At 46.8% G+C, this 23,143-nt stretch overlaps 1 protein-coding gene and 1 pseudogene across 1 annotated transcript in view; both read right to left on the bottom strand.

Annotated features, from left to right (window-relative positions):
• The window catches only part of LOC139273585 (EEF1A lysine methyltransferase 3-like), a 63,519-nt gene that overhangs the window by 20,834 nt on the left and 19,542 nt on the right, over positions 1-23,143 (bottom strand). The window lies entirely within an intron of this gene.
• The window catches only part of LOC139274102 (zinc finger protein 585A-like), a 76,307-nt pseudogene continuing 61,172 nt past the window's right edge, over positions 8,009-23,143 (bottom strand).

Raw genomic sequence — 23,143 nt, 5'->3', positions numbered from 1 at the left:
ACCACCGTTAAATCGGGTCCTGGCTGGTTCAGGTCTTAAATTGTTGAGCCGTGACAGGGGTTCCTTCACTCTCAAAAGCATCCATAACTAACAATAGGTCCGCCGGTTGTGGCATTTCCACCTCCAGTGTGGGCAACGGCAAATGGCTCAAAGCATCAGCACAGTTCTCGGTGCCAGGTCTGTGGCGAATGACAATCATAAGTGGATAATGTCAGTGTCCACCTCTGGATATGGGATGAAGCATTTGTATTGATACCTTTGCTTTCAGAGAACATTGAAATGAGCGGCTTGTGATCTGTCTCCACTTCAAACCGAAGACCGAACAGGTACTGATGCATCATTTTAACCCCATCCACACAGGCTAGAGCTTCTTTTTCTACCATGCTGTAGCTCTTTCCGCTTTAGACAAACTTTTTGCTGCATACGCGACTGGTTGAAGTTTACCCGACTCATTAGTTTGTTGGAGTATGCAACCAATTCCATATGATGAAGCATCACAGGCCAACACTAAACATTTGCATGGGTCATAATGTACCAGCAGCTTGTTAGAGCAAAGCATATTAGTGGCTTTCTCAAAAGCTCTGTCTTGAGACGCACCCCAGTTGTCGCCTTTTCTTAGCAGTGTGTGCAGTGTTTCTAATAAGCTGCTCAATTTAGGTAGGAAGTTACCGAAGTAGTTGAGTAGACCCAGAAATGAGCGCAGCTCCAGCACATTCTGCGGCTTGGGTACATTCTTGATGGCCTTGGTTTTCGCGTATGTGAGCCTGATGCTGTCAGCAACAATTTTCCTCCCCAGGAATTCGACATCTGGTGCCATGAAGACACATTTTGAGCATTTCAGTCTGAGTCCCACTCTGTCCAGACGCTGTAGAACCTCTTCCAGGTTGTTCAAATGTTCCTTGGACTCATGACCTGCGACCAGGATGTCATCTTGGAACACGACGGTTCTGGGAACGGACTTCAGTAGACTCTCCATGTTCCTCTGGAATATTGCTGCAGCTGAGCAAATTCCAAAAGGGCACCTGTGGTAAATAAACAGTCCTTTATGCGTGTTAATGCACATAAGTCTCTTCAACATCTTGACCAGCTCCTGTGTTATGTAGGCTGATGTCGAGTCCAGTTTGGTGAATGACTTCCCCCTGGCTAATGTTGCAAACAAGTCATCAGCCTTCAGTAATGGATACTGATCCTGTTTCGAAACCCTGTTGATCGTAGCCTTGTAGTCTCCACAGATTCTGACTGTGCCATCGCTTTTCAGCACAGGAACGATGGGGCTGGCCCATTCATTAAATTCAACCGGTGAAATGATCCCTTCATGCTGGAGTCTGCCCAGTTCGATTTCGACCTTCTCCCTCATCATATACGGAACTGCCCGAGCTTTATGATGTACGGGTCTTCCATCCGAGTCCACATGGATCTGCACTTCGGCTCCCGTGAAGTTGCCGATGCCCGGTTCAAACAGCGAGGGGAACTTGCTCAGTACTTGGGCACATGTATCTTCCTCCGACGACAATGCCTTGATGTTGTTCCAGTCGCATCTGATTTTTCAAGCCAGTTCCTGCCGAACAGCATTGGGACATTGCCTGGGACAATCCATAGTGGTAACTCATGAACCGCAGTGTCATACGACACTTTAATTGTGGCACTGCCAATCACTGTTATGAGTTCTTTGGTGTACGTACGCAACTTGCCATTGACTGTACTCAGTCTGGGCCTCATAGACTTAGTGTCCCATAGCTTGTCGAATGCATTCTGGCTCGTTATCGATTGACTCGCCCCGGTGCCCAGTTTCATCGATACCAGTAACACATTAAATTTCACGTTAATCATTATCAGTTTGCTCTTAGTTAGGAAAGTACAGTCCATACATTTCCTCCTCTGGTATCTTGGATTGTGTATCTGGATCTGCGCTAGTCTGACCATCATCCTCCACGTGGTGTGTCACAACACGCTTGCTCATTGTGGACACTTGCGCTGCAGATGCCCCACTCTCAGACAGTCAGTACAATTATATTGGTTAAATTGCACTGCTGGTGCGGGTGATTTCCCCCACAACACCAACACGGAGAAATCGGATGCATTCTGCTCACAGACTTTGGGCAGCCACAGGTTCCACGTACACAGTCGGCTATTCCCTGCCATGTGCTGCTCTGCCAAACACTGAATCAATCACATTTACAGTACTTGCTGAGTTTTGATTTTTCACAGATATTTGCTTTAGACTTCTATCTGTCATCATGCATGATTGAGCGATCATGATGGCCCTGTTCAAGTCCAACATCTCCACCGCCAGTAGTTTACACAGGATCACCTCGTGGTTGATGCCGATAATGAAGAAATCATGCAGCATGTCTGCCAATACAGCCCCGAACTTGCACCTTCCTGCTAGACATCTCAGGTCGGCAACGAATTCTGCCACATTCTGGCCCTCCGAGTGAACGTACGTATAAAATCTATATCTCGAGATGATGATGCCTTCGCCTGGCTTAAGGTGGTCCTGTACCAGTGTACACAATTGTTCATATATCTTCTCTGTTGGACTCACAGGCAGGAGTAGATTCCTTATCAGACCAAAAATCTTTGGATCGCAAACAGTAAGGAACACGGCCCGGCGCCGACCTCCTCCATTTTGTTGGCCATGAAGTACTGGCTCAAACGGCTTACAAAGTCTGCCCAATCTTCTCCCTCCACGAATTGCTCTAACAATCCAATTGTGCTCATTTTTGCATGCAAAGATTCTTGTATTTGCGTCACCAAATGCAATAACTGTAAGACTGAGTACTGTTTAACTCCAAGAGATACAACCTTGGCTCTGCTTTATTAAGGCCCAAAGTGCCTAACATACAAAATGGCTGGCTTTTTATACTTGGGCTGCACCGTGTGCGTGCAGCCCAATGGCCTCCAACAATGATGCCATCTAGTGGCTAGTGATCCCAAAATACATACATGACAAGTACTGCGTACAGTTTTGTTCTTCGTATTTAAGGAAGGATATACTTGCATTGGAGACTGTTCAGAGAAGGTTCACTCGGTTGATTCCGGAGACGAGGCGGTTGACTTATGAGGATAAGTTTAGTAGGTGGAGCCTATACACATTGGAGTTCAGAAGAATGAGAGGTGATGTTAGAAATAGAAACATAGAAAATAGGTGCAGGAGCAGGCCATTCGGCCCTTCGAGCCTGCACCACCATTCAATATGATCATGGCTGATCATGCAACTTCAGTACCCCACTCCTGCCTTCTCTCCATACCCCTGATCCCCTTAGCAGTAAGGGCCACATCTAACTCCCACTTGAATATATCCAACGAACTGGACTCAGCAACTTTCTGTGGTAGAGAATTACACAGGTTCACCACTCTCTGGGTGAAAAAGTTTCTCCTCATCTCCGTCCTATATGGCTTACCCCTTATCACTGAAAATAGGCATGCAGGTGCAGCAGGCAGTGAAGAAGGCAAATGGTATGTTGGCCTTCATAGCTAGGGGATTTGAGTATAGGAGCAGGGGGGTCTTACTGCAGTTGTACAGGGCCTTAGTGAGGCCTCACCTGGAATATTGTGTACAGTTTTGGTCTCCTAATCTGAGGAAGGACATTCTTGCTATTGAGGGAGTGCAGCGAAGGTTCACCAGACTGATTCCAGGGATGGCTGGACTGTCATATGAGAGACTAGATCAACTGGGCCTTTATTCACTGGAGTTTAAAGGATGAGAGGGGATCTCATAGAAACATATAAGATTCTGACGAGACTGGACAGGTTAGATGCGGGATGAATGTTCCCGATGTTGGGGAAGTCCAGAACCAGGGGACATAGTCTCAGGATAAGGAGTAGGCTATTTAGGACTGAGATGAGGAGAAACTTCTTCACTGTTAACCTGTGGAATTCCCTGCCTCAGAGAGTTGTTGATGCCAGTTCATTGGATATACTCAAAGGAGTTAGATATGGCCCTTGCGGCTAAGGGGATCAAGGGGTATGGAGAGAAAGCAGGAAAGGGGTACTGAGGGAATGATCAGCCATGATCTTATTGAATGGCGGTGCAGGCTCAAAGGGCCGAATGGCCTACTCCTGTACCTATTTTCTATGTTTCTATGTTATCCTTAGACTGTGACCCCTGGTTCTGGACTTACCCAACATCGGGAATATGCTTCCTACATTTTTCCAAAATTCCATTGAAACTTATAAGATAATGAGGGGGATCAACAAGGTGGATGCAGAGCAGATATTTCCACTCATCGGGGAAACTAAAACTAGTGGACCAAGGGCTCAATTTTGGCCCACCCCTTTTTTTGGCGCACTTACCGGAGATGTGCCACTTTTCTCCATTGATAAGTGCACCGAAAGAAATCGTTCCCCACTTTGGCCGCTGTCTGGCCTCTCCTGGGTCGTCGCGCAGCGTGGCCAGCCGAGTCAGGGCGGAGCCAGCATCCTGCACTGAAAACAGTCCAGGGACGTCTGCACATGCGCATTGGAGTCGGGTCGCAATGTCCGCGCATGTGCAGTAGCGCCAAGATTTGGCAATAGGTCACTTTTTAAAGGAATCGTAGCTGCTTGTGTTTTGCTGTCCGGTGAGTTTGCTTCCTGCAGTCTGTGTGTGTCGGGAGTTCCCACCCCTATCCCTGGCCGAGTGGTCTCCCGGTCATCACGTACCTATCCCTGGCCGAGTGGTCTCCCGGTCATCATGCACCTATCCCTGGCCGAGTGGTCTCCCGGTCATCACGTACCTATCCCTGGCCGAGTGGTCTCCCGGTCATCCTGCACCTATCCCTGGCCGAATGGTCTCCCAGTCGTCCCGCACCTATCCCAGGCCGAGTGGTCGCCCGGTCGTCCCGCAGCTCTCCCAGGCCGAGTGGCCTACCGCACCAGCCAACCCGCTGTTGAAGTAGCTGCTTGTGTGTTGCCCTTGCTGCAGTCTGTCCGGTGAGTTTGTTTTCTGCAGCCTGTGTGTGCCTCCCAGGGCCGAGTTTTCAGATGAAGGTAGGACTTAGTTCTACTTTTTATTTCTTCTTGAATGCTTATTACTTCTTGTGCTTTGTTTAGTGCTTTGTAAGTCATGGTGCAAGGTCCTCTCCGCTTCCCTTCCTGCCCCTATCCCAGGCCGAATGACCTCCGATGTACCTACCTGCGCTGATTTCTTAACTCTCCGCAAGGGTTTTCTGGAGTGGCCACATACGCTGGCCTAAGTAAATTTGGAGTAATTATTAGCTGGCCAAAGTGGCCTAAAACTGGCATAAGTGGCTGGTAACGCTCCTTTTTGAGAAAAAAACTAAACTAAAAAAATTCCGACTAACTCACTTACACTGACGCAAATTGAATGTGCAAAATGGGGATTTTTAAGATACTCCAGAAAAATCAAGTTGCTCCAAAAAAAAAGGAGCAACTCTTGGCCAAAATTGAGCCCATAGACTTAAAATAAGGGGCCACCCATTTAAAACTGAGATGAGGAGAAATTTCTTCTCTCAGAGGGTTGAAAATCTATGGAATTCTCTGCCCCAGAGAGCTGTGGTGGCTGGGTCATAGATTTTTGAGTGATAAGGGAGTAAAGGGTTATGGGGAGCGGGCAGGGAAGTGGAACTGAGTCCATGATCAGATCAGCCATGATCTTATTGAATGGTGGAGCAGGCTCGAGGGGCCAAAATGGCCTACTCCTGCTCCTATTTCTTCTGCTCCTATGTTACCAATACCTTCCCTGGATCCCAAGGCTACGAGAGGCGCTCTGAAAGGTATGGGGAGATCAGACTTGTCCATGATAATAACCGACAGCAAGGGAACTGAAGTAATCCAGAGTAATGAGGTGTTAGTTGTGGCTCAATGGTAGCACTCTTGTCTCTGTATCAGTCGGTTGTGGGTTCAAGTCCACCTCCAGAGCCTTGAGCATAAAATCTAGGCCGACATTCCAATGCCGTCTTTCACATGAGACGTTCAACCGAGGCCCCATCTGACGTCTCAAGTGGGTATAAATGTCCCATTTCGTTACTTTGAATAAAAGGGGAGTTCTCCCCGGTGTCCTGGCTAACAATTATCCCTCAACCAACATCACTAAAACAGATCATCTGGTCATGATCACATTGCTGTCTGTGGGAGCCTGCTGTTTGAAAATTGGTTGCTGTATTTCCTCCATTAGAACAGCAACTGCATTTAAAAGATGCTTCATTGGTTGTAAAGCGCTTTCGGACAGCCGGAGGTCATGAAAGGCACTTTATAAATACAAGTCTTCCTTTAACAAAGGAGAAAGGGCTCAAAAATGGAACAGTGGGAAACAGAACATCAATTAGTCACCTCTTGGATAAATCAAGAAATTGACTCATTGTATGTAGGAAACAAAGCTGATTTATTTGACAGTTGTTTAACAGAGAAATCAGAAAAGATTTATAAGAATGGTCCCAGGGATGAGGGAAATCAGTTATGTGGATAGACTGGAGAAGCTGGGGTTGTTCTCCCGAGCCACTCAATATTTTTCCACATTTTACCCCTCTTTCCTTTTCTCTTGATCCCTCCCTGACCAATCTCTCCTGCCGTCGTGCTTCCTTTCACCTCTCCTCTGCACTCTCAAAACCCTACCCTAATCCTCCACGCCTGCCGCCGTCCCAGGCTTGACTCGCTCCTAGATAAACCTACAGCTTCCCTCTGTGCCTCTCTTGGCATCCTCCGGTGGGTCCAGCGAGGCACTCATCGCTGCCTCCTTAGCAGCAGCAACCCTGACTATCCCATCCTACTCTCTCGCCCACTGGGGGCTAATTTTGCCAATCTCCTCCCCATCCAACTCATCCGCCACAGTGCTGACCTTGTGGACGCAGGCAGTGGGGCAGGTATCACCGACCCTCTCCGCATCTCTCTCCAGAATGTCCGTTCATTTGCGGACAAGCCCCTCGCTGTCCATGAGCTTATCATGGATGATTGCATTGACATCACGGTTCTGACGCAAACCTGGTTGAGGGGGATGACACCTTACCCTTAAATGAAGCCCTTCTGCCTGGCTATACCTTCCACTACTTGCCCTGCTCAGACCCCCGTGGTGGCAGTGTGGTTCTCATCAGCAAATCACACTTGGTCTGTCCCCTACTCCTCCTTTGAGCAAGTCACCTGATTCCACCTCTCTCAGCTCCCATTTAAAATTCTCGTTCTCTACCACCCACCCAAGTATCATAAAAATGTTATTACTGATATTTCTTCAATACTTTTTTTCCTCTGCCTCTGCACCGAACGACTTCTCATCACCACCACCTTCTCAAGGTCCATTCTGGATGGGCAATAAATGCAGGCCTTGCCAGCAACGCCCACATCCCAGGAACTAATAAACCCCTCCCCTCCCCCCTCTAAAATATATGCGCTCCTCTAATTCTGTCCCCGTGAGCATCCCTGATTATAATTGCTCAACCATTGGTGGCCGTGTCTTCTATTGCCTAGGCCTTAAGCTCTGGAATTCCTCTCTGCCTCTCTTTCCTGTTTCAAGACGCATCTTGAAACCTCTTTGATCAAGCTTTTGGTCATCTGCCCTAATTTCTCCTTGTGGCTTGGTGTAAGATTTTTTAAATCTCATAATACTCCTGTGAAGCACCTTGGGACGTTTCACTATGTTAAAGGTGCTATATAAATATAAGTTGTTGTTGTTGCAGCAGAGAAGGTTGAGAGGAGATTTGATAGAGGTGTTCTAAAATCATGAGGGGTCCAGACAGAATAGATAGAGAGAAACTGTTCCCATTGGCAGAAGGGTCGAGAACCTGAGGACACAGATTTAAGGTGATTGGGAAAAGAACCAAAGGAGATATAAGAAAATACTTTTTTACGCGAGTGGCTAGGATCTGGAATGCACGGCCTGAAAGGGTGGTGGAGGCAGATTCAATTGTGGCTTTCAAAAGGGAATTGGATATGTACCTGGAGGAGAAATATTGCAGGTCTACGGGGAGAGGGCGGGGAGTGGGACTAGCTGAAGTACTCTTGCAAAGAGCCGGCACGGGCTCGACGGTCCGAAAGGCCTCCGTCTGTGCTGTAACCGTTCTATGCTTCAATGATATCCAGAAAATTAAATCCAGCCCAGTTATAGGGATTAATTACACCAGCAACAACAAGCTGATCTTAATGAAAGGTAAGATTCTGAGGGGGCTTGACAGGGTAGATGCTGAGAGGATGTTTCCTCTGGTGGGGGAATCTAGAACTAGATGGCATAGTTTCAGAATAAGGGGCCCCCCATTTAAGACTGAGATGAGGAGAAATTTCTTCTCTCAGAGGCTGTGAATCTTTGGAATTCTCTGCCCCAGAGAGCTGTGGAGGCTGGTTCAAGGGTTATGGGGAGCGGGCGGACAAGTGGAGTTGAGGCCAAGATCAGATCAGCCACGATCTTATTGAATTGCGGAGCAGGCTCATGGGGCCAAATGGACTACTCCTGCTCTGATTTCTTAGATTCTTGAAACCCAACTGTCAGAGTGACCATGGTTCAGTCCTGGATGTGATTAATAACAGAATCCAACCTCTGCAGTCAGATGTGAACCTGCTGGTGTGTCAGCAGTGTGGATGAATGAGTGAATCCTTTCCCACACACTGAGCAGGTGAACGGCCTCTCCCCAGTGTGAACTCGCTGGTGTACAGTGAGGTTGGATGAACGAGTGAATCCCTTTCCACACTCAGAACAGGTGAACGGCCTCTCCCCAGTGTGAGTGCGTTGGTGTTTCATCAGATAATTTCTGCTTTTAAAGCTCTTTTCACAGTCAGAACAATTAAACGGTCTCTTATTGGTGTGAACAAGTTGGTGTGCAGTGAGCTGGGATGAACAAGTGAATCTCATCCCACACACGGAACAGGTAAAAGGTCTCTCCCCGGTGTGAACTCGCTGGTGTTCAGTGAGGCTGGATGTACAAGTGAATCCCTTCCCACACTCAGAGCAAATGAATGGTCTCTCGAGTGTGAGCTCGCTGGTGTTTCAGATGATCAGACGATTTAACAAACCCCTTCCCACACATGGAGCAGACAAACGGTCTCTCGCCTGTGTGAACTCGCTTATGTACAGTGAGATGTGAAGATGAAATGAATCCCTTCCCACACACGGAGCAGGTAAACGGCTTCTCCCCAGTGTGAAAACGCTGGTGTATAGTGAGGTGGGCTGACTGCCTGAACTGCTTCCCGCATTGAGAGCAACTGAATGGCCTCGCCCCAGTGTGAACTCGCTGGTGTGTCAGCAGGCTGGATGAACAAGTGAATCCCTTCCCACACACTGAACAGGTGAACGGCCTCTCCCCGGTGTGAACTCGCTGGTGTTCAGTGAGGTGGGATGAACGAGTGAATCCCTTCCCACACACGGGGCAGGTGAATGGCCTCTCCCCAGTGTGACTGCGTCGATGAGTTTCCAGCAGTGATGGGGCATTGAATCCCTTCCCACAGTCTCCACATTCCCATGGTTTCTCCATGGTGTGGGTGTCCTTGTGTCTCTCCAGGTTAGACGATCAGTTGAAGCCTCGTCCACACACACAACACGTGTGCGGTTTCTCCCCGCTGTGAATGGTGCGATGTTTTTTCAGGCTGTGTAACTGGTTCAAATTCATTTCACTGGAACACTCTCACTCGGGTGTGTGTGTCTCGGTGCTTTTCCAGTCACACTGATGTTTGAAATCTTTTCCCACAGACAGAACGGACAAACAAACATTTCTTTTACTTTGGAAGGCCGATGATATTCAGGTCCTGATGAATCGAGTGACTGTGTCAGATCTTGACATCATGTTTGGTTCGAGTATCCTGTCTGCAAATCCTGCCCTTCTAATATCCTGTGAAGGGAGTTTACAAAGGTCAGCACTGGAAGTGCAGGATCGCAATTGAGAACAGACAATTCCAGTTTCTATGGAACATTCTTTCCTCTCTTGTTCCCCCAAAGTTGGAAATCCCCATCCCACACATTCTCCCTCCTCCCTGTGCTGAAATCCAAACTCATCGCACCACCTCCAACATTTCTTTTCTCCATCCCTCGTTTTCTCCCTCCCTCTGCTCTGGTTGGGTTCAGCTCTTCACCCGCTGTGTGCAGAGTGAGAATAAAATCAACGAGGCAATGTTTTTCTCTCCTGGTCACTGGGATCCTGAAGCCCCGCCCACTCTCTGTTCCTGTACCAAGATGGCCACGCAGGTGCACTAATTGCTCCCTGTCCAAAATGGAAGCCAGCTACCCCGGTCGACCAGGCCTATCACCATGGTGCAAACAAGGGTCATAACAGCTCTTATTCGGGACCTATGGGCTTTTATTCGGGGCCTGAAGCCTTCACGAGATGTTTATGAAGCTGCCCAGCCCACCCAGGGGTGCCATCTCTCCCGGGCGCCCACAAGCGCCTACCATCTTGCGGAACCATCTCTTCTGCCTCAGGCCATCTCCATCACTGGCACTGCGCATGCTCATGGCATTGTGCCTGCTCGCAGCACAGCTCAGTCCGCGCCTACGCACTGGGCTCCTGTTGTCATTGATGGGACACTCTCTGCCACGCGGGGGATTTGGGTACAGACTCAGCCATTGAAAGCCCCAATTGGTAAAACAAAATTGTTTTCTTGTCATTCCACCGAGATTGGGACCGGAGGGCCAATGAACAAAATGATACAGAAACCTAAGTGGGCGGGCACTCAATCATGGTGCGAAGTATGTTGGTTGCCACTTTTACATTATGTATATCCACCTCTGGCCCGACCATCCCAGCCTGGTTTAGTCACTAAATGTTTTCTAACTGTGTTTTCAACTCGAGTTCAGGTCTGGTGTTCAAAGGGAAATTCTAGTGGCTTCGTTTTTTGTGTCCTATCTGAGAGGCTGTTAAAGGGTTAAATAAGCTGGCAACAAGAGTTTTTAAAAGGTGAAAAAGTTGAAAATCGTCACTGGCAATGCTTTTAAACATACGGACAGAAAAATCCACTTCATCAGCGTCCCTGCCACAGGATTCAATGTCCATCCGCTTCACCACTGGTGTACTGTGTCTGCAGTATGTACGATCTACAGGATGACCAAAGTCAGACTGCATGGAGTCAAGGTCCAAGCAGCAAAATGGGTGCAAAGATTGCCACAAAACAGGAATCAGAGGGGGAAAGTTAAGGGGAACTTCTCTGACTGGCAGAAAGTGAGATGTGGTGTCTCGCAGGGATCCGTGCTGGGACTGCTATTGTTCACCATCATTTGGACTCAGTAACTGGAGGCATGTTGTGACAACAAGTGTCTCCACTCAGAGCACATGATAGGCTGGGTTTGTTTTCCTTGGAACAGAGGAGGCTGAAGGGTGACCTTATTGAGAACATAAGAATAGGAACAGGAGTAGGCCATTTGTCTCCTCAAGTCTGCTCTGCCATTCAATAAGATCATTGCTGATCTGATCCTGGTCTCAACTACACCTTCCACCCGCTCCCCATAATTCTTGACTCCCTTATCATTCAAAAATCTGTCTATCTCCAACTTAAAAATATTTAAAGACCCAGTCTCCACAGCTCTCTGGGACAGAGAATTCCAAAGATTCACGATCCTCTGAGAGAAGAAATTCCTCCTCATTTCTGTTTTAAATGGGCTGAATGGTTATTCTGAAACTATGCCCCCTAGTTCTAGATTCCCCCATGTGGAGAAACATCCTCGCTGCATCTACCCTTTCAAGCCCTCTCAGAATCTTATACATTTCCATAAGATCACCTCTCATTCTTCTAAACTCCAAGGAGAATAGAACCAACCCACTTTACCTTCCTTCATATGACAACCACTTCATCCCAGGGATCAACCTCGAGAACCTTCTCTGAACTGCCTCCAATGCAAGTATATCCCTCCTTAAATTAGGAGACCAAAACTGTATGCAGTACTCCAGGTGTGGTCTCACCAATGCCCTGTACAGTTGGAGTAGGGCTTCACTGCTTTTATACTCCATTCCCCTTGTAATAAAGGCCAGCATTCCATTTGCTTTCCTGATTAATTGCTATACCTGCATGCTAACTTTGTGCATTTCATGTACATGAACCCCCAGATCCACTCTGTACTACAGCATTTTGTAATTGCTCCCTATTTAAATAATAATTTGCTTTTTTATTTTTCCTACAAAGTGAATAACCTCACATTTTCCCACATTATAGTCCATCTGCCAGATTTTTGCCCACTCATTTAGCCTATCTATATCACTCTGTAGATTAGTTGTGCCTTCTTCACAACTTGCTTTTCCACCTGTCTTTGTATCATCAGCAAATTTGGCTACGTTACACTCAGTCCCTTCATCCAAGTCATGAATATAAATTGTAAATAGTTGAGGCCCCAGCACTGATCCCCGTGGCACCCCACTAGTTACAGTTTGCCAACCTGAAAATGACCCCTTTATCCCGACTCTCTGTTTTCTGTTAGTTAGCCAATCCTCTATCCATGCTAATATATTACCCCCAATTTCGTGAGCTCTTACCTTGTGCAGTAACCTTTTGTGTTGGAGTTTGCTTTATCGGATGCTTTCTAGAAATCCCAAATATATGACATCAACTGGTTCTTGTTTATCCACTCTACTTGTTACATCCTCAAAGAACTCCAGAAAATTTGTCAAACATGATTTCCCTTTCATAAAACCATGCTGACTCTGCTTGACTGCAATATGATTTTCTAAATGCCCTGCTACTACTTCCTTAATGGTGGACTCCAGCATTTTCCCAATGGCAGATGATAAAGACAGAGAAGATAGCATATGAGAGCAAACTATAATTTCCTGCTTTCCGTCTTCCCCCTTTTTTAAATAGGGGTGTTGCATTTGCGGTTTTCCAGTCTGCTGGGACCTCTCCAGAATTCAAGGAATTTTGATAGATTACAACCAATGCATCCACTATCTCTGCAGCCACTTCTTTTAAGACCCTAGGATGCATGCCAACAGGTCCAGGAGACTTGTCCACCTTTAGTCCCATTAGTTTGCTTAATACTTTATCTCTAGTGATAGTGACTGTTTTAAGTTCCCTCCACCCCCGCAATAGCTCCTTGATTATCAATAATTGGAATGTTTTTAGTGTCCTTTACCGTGAAGACCGATACAAAATATTTGTTCAAGATCTCTGCCATTTCCCTGTTTCCCATTATTAACTCTGCAGTCTCATCTTCTAAGTTTCTATGGGGATCAAGGTGTATGGAGAGAAAGCAGGAAAGGGGTACTGAAGGAATGATCAGCCATGATCTTATTGAATGGCGGTGCAGGCTCGAAGGGCTGAATGGCCTACTCCTGCACCTATTTTTCTATGTTTCTATGCTTCTAAGGGGCCAACGTTTACTTTAACTACTTGTTTCCTTTTTATATACCTGTTTAAAGGTAATGTGCCATCATCCCTCAGCCAAGTTTCCATCAGGGCCATGATGTCGATGCAATCATCAATGATAAGCTCATGGATGGCAAGGGTCTTGTTCAGCACTGCGGCCCCAACCTGCAAGAATCATCAGCACGTCGGGGCCTTCAAAGGAACATAGCACTTCAAGGTACAGCGTGTGCTGGAGAGCGACGGCTGTGACGAGGGCGATTGGATTGGATGTCACCAAGGTTCAGGTTACTGATTGGAGTGTGGGCAGTTACAGTAGGAGCGGCGAGTGATCATGGTGCAACATGATCGGGGCACAGGAGAGGTGTGAGTTCTGGACCCAGAAGAGGCAAAGGCCCAGGGGCAGCACGGGCCAGCCCACAATGCAATGTGTGCACACTAGGTCCGTGCAGCAGAGCTGGTCTCCAGTCGTCTTGGTTAATTCATGCCTTGTTGGCCCAGAAGAGGTGTGGGCCCAGGGGCAGCACGGGCCAGCCCACACTGCAATGTGTGTGCACTAGGTCTGCGCAGCAGAGCTGGTCTCCAGTCGTCTTGGTTAATTCTTGCCAACACCTCGCTCTGTCAAGTCCGTGTGGTGGCTGGTGTGCAACGGCCACCACACATTAAAAAAATCCACATACAGGCATCTTCCACCCTTTAACATGTAATTCAGGACCTGGAATATCAGGTCCTTCTTGAAACACCTGTGAACTCATTCCTGTTTGGCGTGGAAGCAAGTCATCCCCGATACGAGGGACTGCCTATGACGATGATATACCTGTAGAAGCTCTTACTGTCTGTTTTTATATTTCTTGCTAGTTTGCTCTCTTATACTATCTTCTCTGCCTTTATCATTTTTTTAGTCATCCTTTGCTGGTTTGTAACAATTTACCAATCCTCTGGCCTTTCACTGTACTTCGCAACATTGTATGCCTTTGTTTACAATTTGATACCATCCTTTACTTCCTTAGTTAGCGAGGGATGGTTCATCCTTCTCTTAGTATCCTTATTTCTCACTTGAATAAATCTTTGCTGTGAGTTATGAAAAATCTTCTTGAATGTTTGCCATTGCGTTTCTACAGGCTTACCCTTGAATATATTTGGCAGAGGGGTCAACAACCAGGATACATCGATTTAAAGTAATTAGAATGAGGTTTAGAGTAGATATGAGGGGACATTTCTCCACCTAGAGGGTGATGGGGGTCTGGAACTCACTGTCTGAAAGGGTGGTAGAGGCAGAAACCCTCACCACATTTAAGGGGTGCTTGGATGTGCACTCGAAGTGCTGTAACCTGCAGGGCTATGGACCAAGAGCTGGAAAGTGGTATTAGGCTGGATAGCTGTCAGCCAGCACGGACACGATGGGCCGAAATGACCTCCCTCCGTGCCGTAAATTTCTATGATTCTATGACCCATCGAGCTAAGTGCGATAGACTATGAACAGATTTAGCAACTCAAAACTGGAGACCCATAAGGCACTGTGGGCCATCAGCAATATCAATCCATCACTGGGGGAGGGCCCCGTAGGCACAAGTATTGATCCTCCTCTGGGGAGGGCCCGTCCGCCACATAGTTCTGTACATGAATCCACCCTAGGGTCCCAGGGGCCCGAGTATTAAACCATCCCTGCTGTGGAGATAGAATTTACAGAATAGAAAGAGACCATTCAGTCCAGCTAGTCTGCGCCAATGTTTATACTTATACCATCTCTTCTCACTCTAATAATATCATCCCACCCTGCCCCCATATCCCTCTATTCCCTTCTCCCTCACGGATGCATCAAGTCTCCCCTTTAATGCTATCTGCTTAAACCATTCATTGTGGCAGCAAGTTCCACTTTCCACATTCCCCTGTCACCAATCCCCTTCATGTACAGACACTCCCTGACCAGTCACTATTTCTCCCTCATTTACACATGCTCCCTGACCAGTCACTATTTCTCCCTCATTTACACACGCTCCCTGACCAGTCACCATTTCTCCCTCATTTACACACGCTCCCTGACCAGTCACCATTTCTCCCTCATTTACACACGCTCCCTGACCAGTCAACATTTCTCCCTCATTTCGACACGCTCCCTGACCATTCACCATGTCTCCTTAATTTAAAGACACTCCCTGACTTGTCACCAATTCCCTTGAGCACATCAATCTAGGCAGACACTCCAGTGCAGTGTTGAGGGAGTGCTGCTCTGTTGGAAGTGCCGTATTCCAGATGAGACTTTAAACTGAGGCTCCGTTAGCTCTCTCAGGTGGTCGTAAAAGATCCCATGGCACTATTTCGAAGAAGAGCAGGGGTGTCCTGGCCAATATTTATCCTTCAGTCAACATGACAAAAACAGATTATCTGATCATTATCACACTGCTGTTTATGGGAGCTTGCTGTACTCAAGTTGTCTGCCGCGTTTCCCACATTACAACAGTGACTGCGATCCAAAAGTACTTCATTGGCTGTAAAGCGTTTTGAGATGTCCGATGGTCATGAAAGGTGCTATATAAATGCAAGCATTTCTTTCTTCTTCTTTCTTTCTTGATTTATTGACACACCCTGACCAGTCTTCATTTACAGACATTCCCTGACCACTCTCCATTTCCTCCTTCATTTAAAGATGCTCCCTGACCTGTCACCTTTTTTCCTTCATTTACAGATGCTCCCTGACCCGTCACCATTTAGCTGACATTGTTGACAGTTCTCTCTCCTCGGGTACTGTCCCCCTCTCCCTCAAATCTGTCATCATCACTGCTCTTCTCAAAAAACTAACCCTCAATTCCCACCCATCCTTGCAAACTATCGCCCCATCTCCAACGTCCCCTTCCTCTCCAAAGTCCTTGAACGTGTTGTCACCTCCCAAATCCGTGCCCGTCTTTCCCGCAATTCCATGTTTGAATCCCTCCAATCCGGTTTCCGTGCCTGCCACAGTATCGAGACAGCTCTCATCAAAGTCACAAATGACATCCTTTCTAATTGTGACAAAGGCAAACTAGCCCTTCTTGTCCCCCAAGGATCTGTCCTTGGCTCCCTCCTATTTCTCATCTACATGTTGCCCCTTGGCGACATCATCTGAAAACACAGCATCAGTTTCCACATGTACGCTGATGACACTCACCTCTACCTCACTACCACTTCTCTCGACCCCTCCACGGTCTCTAAATTGTCAGTCTGCTTGTCTGATATCCAGTTCTGGATGAGCAGAAATTTTCTCCAATTAAATATTGAGAAGACTGAAGCCGTTGTTTTCAGTCCCTGCCACAAACACCGTTCCCTAGTCACTGACTCCATCCCTCCTCCCAACTTCTGTCTGTGGCTGAATCAGACTGTTCGCAGCCTTGGTGTCATATTTGACCCTGAAATGAGCTTTCGACTTCATATCCGCAGCATAACTAAGGCCGCCTATTTTCACCTCCGTAACATCACCCGCCTCAGCCCTTGCTTCAGCTCATCTGCTGCTGAAGTCCTCATCCTGACCAGTCTCCATTTCTCCTTCATTTACAGATGCTCCCTGACCAATCAACATTTCGTGTTCATTTTCACATGCTCCCTGGTCTCACCATTTCTCCTCCATTTACAGATGCTCCCTGGACTGTCACCATTTCTCCTCCATTTACTGATGTTCCCTCACCAGTCTCTATTTCTCCTTCATTTACAGATGCTCCCTGACTCACTTCCTTCCTCTCCCGGAGTTTGCCGTGGGACCGCTTTGTGGATCTTTCTGTTGTGGCTTTCAACAGATGGAACCCTGAATGTTGGAGCAAACACTGCAACATTTGGTAGTGAAATGGATTGATTCAGGACAGACAGCATGGATTATTTCAGGAAATAACACAGTGCAGTGAGAAAGGAAATGCAGTAGATGTTGTGTAGATGGATTGTCAAAGCGTGTTTGATAAGGTGCCGGACAGGAGGCTTGTTGATCAAAATTAATGCTCACGGTATTAAAGGGCGTGGGGCAGCGTGGATAGGAAGTTGGGTAAAGGGCAGAAAACAGAGAGTAGTGGTTAATGGATGTTCTTCAGACTGGAGGGATGTAAACAGTGGAGACCCCAGGGTTAGTGTTGGGACCATTGCCCTTCTCAATACAGAGAAACGATCTGAACTCGGAGAGGCATCGAGGAGGCCTATAAAAGGCCTGGGAGATCGAGGAGCTGCAGGAGTTCGGAGAGGCGTCGAGGAGGCCTATAAAAGGCCCGGGTGTTCGAGGAGCTGCGGGAGTTCGGAGAGGCGTCGAGGAGGGAGCTGGTGCAGGTGCAGAAGGTAAACAAAGAAGTAGAAAGAAATCTAAGGGTGACGTCACAGCCAAGCAGGTAAATGATTGGCTGGTGGATTGGTGAGTATTTAATCTTTTTTTTAAATTTCCTCATCAGTAGGTAACCTTTGACATTGTTGCCAAATTAAGTTAATCTAAGGGTTAAGTCATGGCAGGAGAGCCCAGACACGTGTCATGCTCTTCCTGTGCAATGTGGGAAGAGAGGGATGCTTCCAGTATCCCTGATAACTACATGTGCAGGAAATGTATCCTGCTGCAGCATCTGACAGACCGCATTGCGGCACTGGAGCTGCGCATGGATTCACTCTGGAGCATCTATGATGCTGAGGATGTCGTGAATAGCACGTTTAGTGAGTTGGTCACCCCGCAGGCAAACCTTACTCAGGCAGATAAGGAATGGGTGACCATCAGGCAGAGTAGTGGAAGGAAGGTAGTGCAGGGGTCCCCTGCGGTCATCCCCCTCCAAAACAGATACACTACCTTGGGTACTGTTGGGGGGATGACTTTTCAGGGGAAGGCAGCAGCAGACAAGTTCATGGCACCATGGGTGGCTCTGCTGCACAGGAGGGCAGGAAGAAGAGTGGGAGAGCTATAGTGGTGAGGGATTCTATTCTAAGAGGAATAGATAGAAGTTTCTGCGGCCGCAATCGAGGATGGAATGTTGCCTCCCTGGTGCAATGGTCAAGGATGTCTCGGAGTGGCTGCAGGACATTTTTGGAGGGGGAGAGTGAACAGCCAGTTGTCGGGGTGCATATAGGTATCAACGATATAGGTAAAAAACGGGATGAGGTCCTACATCTGAATTTAGGGAGTTAGGAGTTAAATTAAGAAGTAGGACCTCAAAGGTAGTAATCTCAGTGCCACAGTCGAGTCAGAGTAGGAATTGCAAGATAGCTAAGATGAATACGTGGCTTGAGGAGTGGTGCAGGAGGGAGTGATTCAAATTCCTGGGACACTGGAACCGGTTCTGGGGGAGGTGGGACCAGTACAAACCGGACGGTATGCACCTGGGCAGGACTGGAACCGATGTCCTAGGGGAGTGTTTGCTAGTGCTGTTGGGGAGGGGTTAAACTTATATGGCAGGGGGATGGGAACCTATGCAGGGAGACAGAGGGAAGTAAAATGGGGACAGAAGCAAAAGATAGAAAAAACAAAAGTAAAAGTGGAGGGCAGAGAAACCCAAGGCAGAAATCAAAAAGGGCCACATTACAGCAAAAGTCTAAAGGGACAAAGTGTGTTAAAAAGACAAGCCTGAAGGCTCTGTGCCTCAATGCGAGGAGTATTCGTAAGAAGGTGGATAAATTAACTGTGCAGGCAGCGATTAACGAATATGATAGAATTGGGATTACGGAGACATGGCTCCAGGGAGACCAAGGCTGGGAACTCAACATCCAAGGGTATTCAACATTCAGGAAAGATAGACAGAAAGGAAAAGGAGGTGGGGTGGCGTTGCTGGTTAAAGATGAAATAAACACAATAGTAAGGAAGGACATTAGCTTGGATGATGTGGAATCTGTATGGGTAGAGCTGCGGAATACCAAAGGGCAGAAAACGCTAGTGGGAGTTGTGTACAGACCACCAAACAGTAGTAGTGAGGTTGGGGACAGCATCAAACAAGAAATTAGGGATGCGTGCAACAAAGGTACAGCAGTTATCATGGGCGACTTTAATCTACATATAGATTGGGCTAACCAAACTGGTAGCAGTATGGTGGAGGAGGATTTCCTGGAGTGTATTAGAGATGGTTTTATAGACCAATATGTCGAGGAACCAACTAGAGGGCTGGCAATCTAGACTGGGTGATGTGTAACGAGAAAGGACTAATTAGCAATCTCGTTGTGCGAGGCCCCTTGGGGAAGAGTGACCATAATATGGTAGAATTCTTTCTAAAATGGAGAGTGATACAGTTAATTCAGAGACTAGAGTCCTGAACTTAAGGAATGGTAACTTCGATGGTATGAGAGGTGAATTGGCTGGAATAGACTGGCGAGTGATACTTAAAGGGTTGACGGTGGATAGGCAATGGCAAACATTTAAAGATCACATGGATGAACTTCAACAATTGTACATCCCTGTCTGGAGTAAAAATAAAATGGGGAAGGTGGCTCAACCGTGGCTAACAAGGGAATTCAACAGAGGAGGAAAAAGAATTTAATTAAGAGGGGGAAAATAATGTACGAGAGGAAGCTTGCCGGGAACATAAAAACTTACTGCAAAAGCTTCAATAGATATGTGAAGAGAAAAAGATTAGTGAAGACAAACGTAGGTCCCTTGCAGTCAGATTCAGGTGAATTTATAATGGGGAACAAAGAAATGACTGGTTAGCCTGACATCAGTAATGGGGAAAATGTTGCAATCAATTATTAAAGATGAAATAGCAGCACATTTGGAAAGCAGTGCCAGGATCAGTCCAAGTCAGCATGGATTTATGAAAGGGAAATCATGCTTGACAAATCTTCTGTAATTTTTTGAGGATGTAACTAGTAGAGTGGACAAGGGAGAACCAATGGATGTGGTGTATTTGGACTTTCAAAAGGCTTTTGACAAGGTCCCACACAAAAGATTGGTGTGCAAAATCAAAGCACATATATTGGGGGTAATGTACTAACGTGGATAGAGAACTGGTTTGAGATAGGAAGCAGAGAGTCGGGATAAACGGGTCCTTTTCAGAATGGCAGACAGTGACTAGTGGAGTGCCGCAGGGCTCAGTGCTGGGACCCCAGCTATTTACAATATACATTAATGATTTAGATGAAGGAATTGAATGTAATATCTCCAAGTTTGCAGATGACACTAAACTGGGTGGCGGTGTGAGCTGTGAGAGGAGGATGCTAAGAAGCTGCAGGGTGACTTGGACAGGTTAGGTGAGTGGGCAAATGCATGGCAGATGCAGTATAATGTGGATAAATGTGAGGTTATCCACTTTGGGGGCAAAAACACGAAGGCAGAATATTATCTGAATGGCGGCAGATTAGGAAAAGGGGAGGTGCAACGAGTCCTGGGTGTCATGGTTCATCAGTCATTGAAAGTTGGCAAGCAGGTTCAGCAGGTGGTGAAGAAGAAAAATTGTATGTTGGCCTCTATAGCTAGGGGATTTGACTCCAGGTGCAGGGAAGTCTTACTGCAGTTGTACAGGGCCTTGGTGAGGCCTCACCTGGAATATTGTATTCAGCTTTGGTCTCCTAATCTGAGGAAGGACGTTCTTGCTATTGAGGGAGTGCAGCAAAGGTTCACCAGACTGATTCCTGGGATGGTAGGACTGACCTATGAGGAGAGACTGGATCAACTGGGCCTTTATACACTGGAGTTTAGAAGGATGAGATGGGATCTCATAGAGACTTATAAGATTCTGATGGGACTGGACAGGTTAGATGCAGGAAGAATGTTCCCGATGTTGGGGAAGTCCAGAACTAGGGGACCCAGTCTTAGGATAAGGGGTAGGTCTTTTAGGACTGAGATGAGGAGAAACGTCTTCACTCAGAGAGTTGTTAACCAGTGGAATTCCCTGCCGCAGAGAGTTGTTGATGCCAGTTCATTGGATATATTCAAGAGGGAGTTAGATATGGCCCTTACGGCTAAGGGGATCAAGGGGTATGGAGAGAAAGCAGGAAAACGGTACTGATGGAATGATCAGCCATGATCTTATTGAATGGTGGTGCAGGCTCGAAGGGCCGAATGGCCTATTCCTGCACCTATTTTTCTATGTTTCTAAATTATGGATAGTGTTAAATCCAAGGAAGAGGCATATAAATTGGCCAGAAAAAGGAGCAAACCTGAGGACTGGGAGAAATATAGAATTTAGCAGAGGAGGGCAAAGGGTTTAATTAGGAGGGGGAAATAGAGTATGAGAGGAAGCTTGCTGGAAACATAAAAACTGACTGCAAAAGCATCTATAGATATGTAAAGAGGAAAAGACTAGTGAAGAAACGTAGCTCCCTTGCAGTCAGAATCAGGTAAATTTATAATGGGGAACAAAGATATTGGCAGACCAATTGAACAAAAACTTTGGTTCTGTCTTCACTAAGGAAGACACAAATAGCATTCCGTAAATACTAGGGGAAAGAGAGTCTAGTGAGAAGGAGGAACTGAAGGAAATCCTTATTAGCCAGAAAATTGTGTTAGGGAAATTGATGGGATTGAAGGCCGATGAATCTCCAGGGCCTGCATCCCAGAGTACTTAAGGAAGTGGCCCTAGAAATAGTGGTGCATTGGTGATCATTTTTCAACAGTCTATTGACTCTGGATCAGTTCCTATGGACTGGAGGGTAGTTAATGTAACACCACTTTTTAAAAAAGGAGGGAGAGAGAAAACAGGGAATTATAGACCGGTTAGCACGACATCAGTAATGGGGAAAATGTTGGAATCAATTGTTAAAGATGTAATAGCAGTGCATTTGGAAAGTGCTAGGATCGGTCCAAGTCAGCATGGATTTATGAAAGGGAAATCATGCTTGACAAATCTTCTAGAATTTTTTGAAGATGCAACTAGTAGAGTGGACAAGGGAGAACCAGTGGATGTGGTGTATTTGGACTTTCAAAAGGCTTTTGACAAGGTCCCACACAAGAGATTGGTGTGAAAAATTAAAGCACATGGTATTGAGGGTAATGTATTGACGTGGATAGAGAACTGGTTGGCAGACAGGAAGCAGAGTCTCGGGATAAACGGATCCTTTTCAGAATGGCAGGCAGTGACTAGTGGGGTGCCGCAGGGCTCAGTGCTGGGAGCCCAGCTATTTACAATTTACATTAATGATTTAGACGAAGGAATTGAATGTAATATCTCCAAGTTTGCAGATGACACTAAGCTGGGTGGCTGTGAGGAGGATGCTAAGAGGCTGCAGGGTGACTTGGACAGGTTAGGTGAGTGGGCAAATGCATGGCAGATGCAGTATAATGTGGATAAATGCGAGGTTAACCACTTTGGTGGCAAAAACATGAAGGCAGATTATTATCTGAATGGCAGCAGATTAGGAAAAGGGGAGGTGCAACAAGACCTGGGTGTCATAGTACATCAGTCATTGAAGGTTGGCATGCAGGTGCAGCAGGCGGTGAAGAAGGCAAATGGCATGTTGGCCTTCATAGCTAGGGGATTTGAGTATAGCAGCAGGGAGGTCTTGCTGCAGCTGTACAGGGCCTTGGTGAGGCCTCACCTGGAATATTGTGTTCAGTTTTGGTCTCCTAATCTGAGGAAGGACGTTCTTGCTATTGAGGAGTGCAGCGAAGGTTCACCAGACTGATTCCTGGGATGGCAGGACTGACATATGAGGAGAGACTGGATCAACTAGGTCTTAATTCATTGGAGTTTAGAAGGATGAGAGGGGATCTCATAGAAAGATATAAAATTCTGACGGGACTGGACAGGTTAGATGCAGGAAGAATGTTCCCGATGTTGGGGGCGTCCAGAACCAGGGGTCACAGTCTAAGGATAAGGGGTAAGCCATTTAGGACCGAGATGAGGAGAAACTTCTTCACTCAGAGAGTTGTTAACCTGTGGAATTCCCTACCGCAGAGAGTTGTTGATGCATGTTCGTTGCATATATTCAAGAGGGAGATGGATATGGCCATTATCGCTAAAGGGATCAAGGGGTATGGAGAGAAAGCAGGAAAGGGGTACTGAGGTGAATGATCAGCCATGAT

This window comes from Pristiophorus japonicus, chromosome 9 (genome assembly GCF_044704955.1).
Source record: "Pristiophorus japonicus isolate sPriJap1 chromosome 9, sPriJap1.hap1, whole genome shotgun sequence".
Lineage (NCBI taxonomy): Eukaryota > Metazoa > Chordata > Chondrichthyes > Pristiophoridae > Pristiophorus > Pristiophorus japonicus.
Note: the sequence above shows the minus strand (reverse complement) of the source record. Positions and strands in the feature narration are given on the sequence as shown.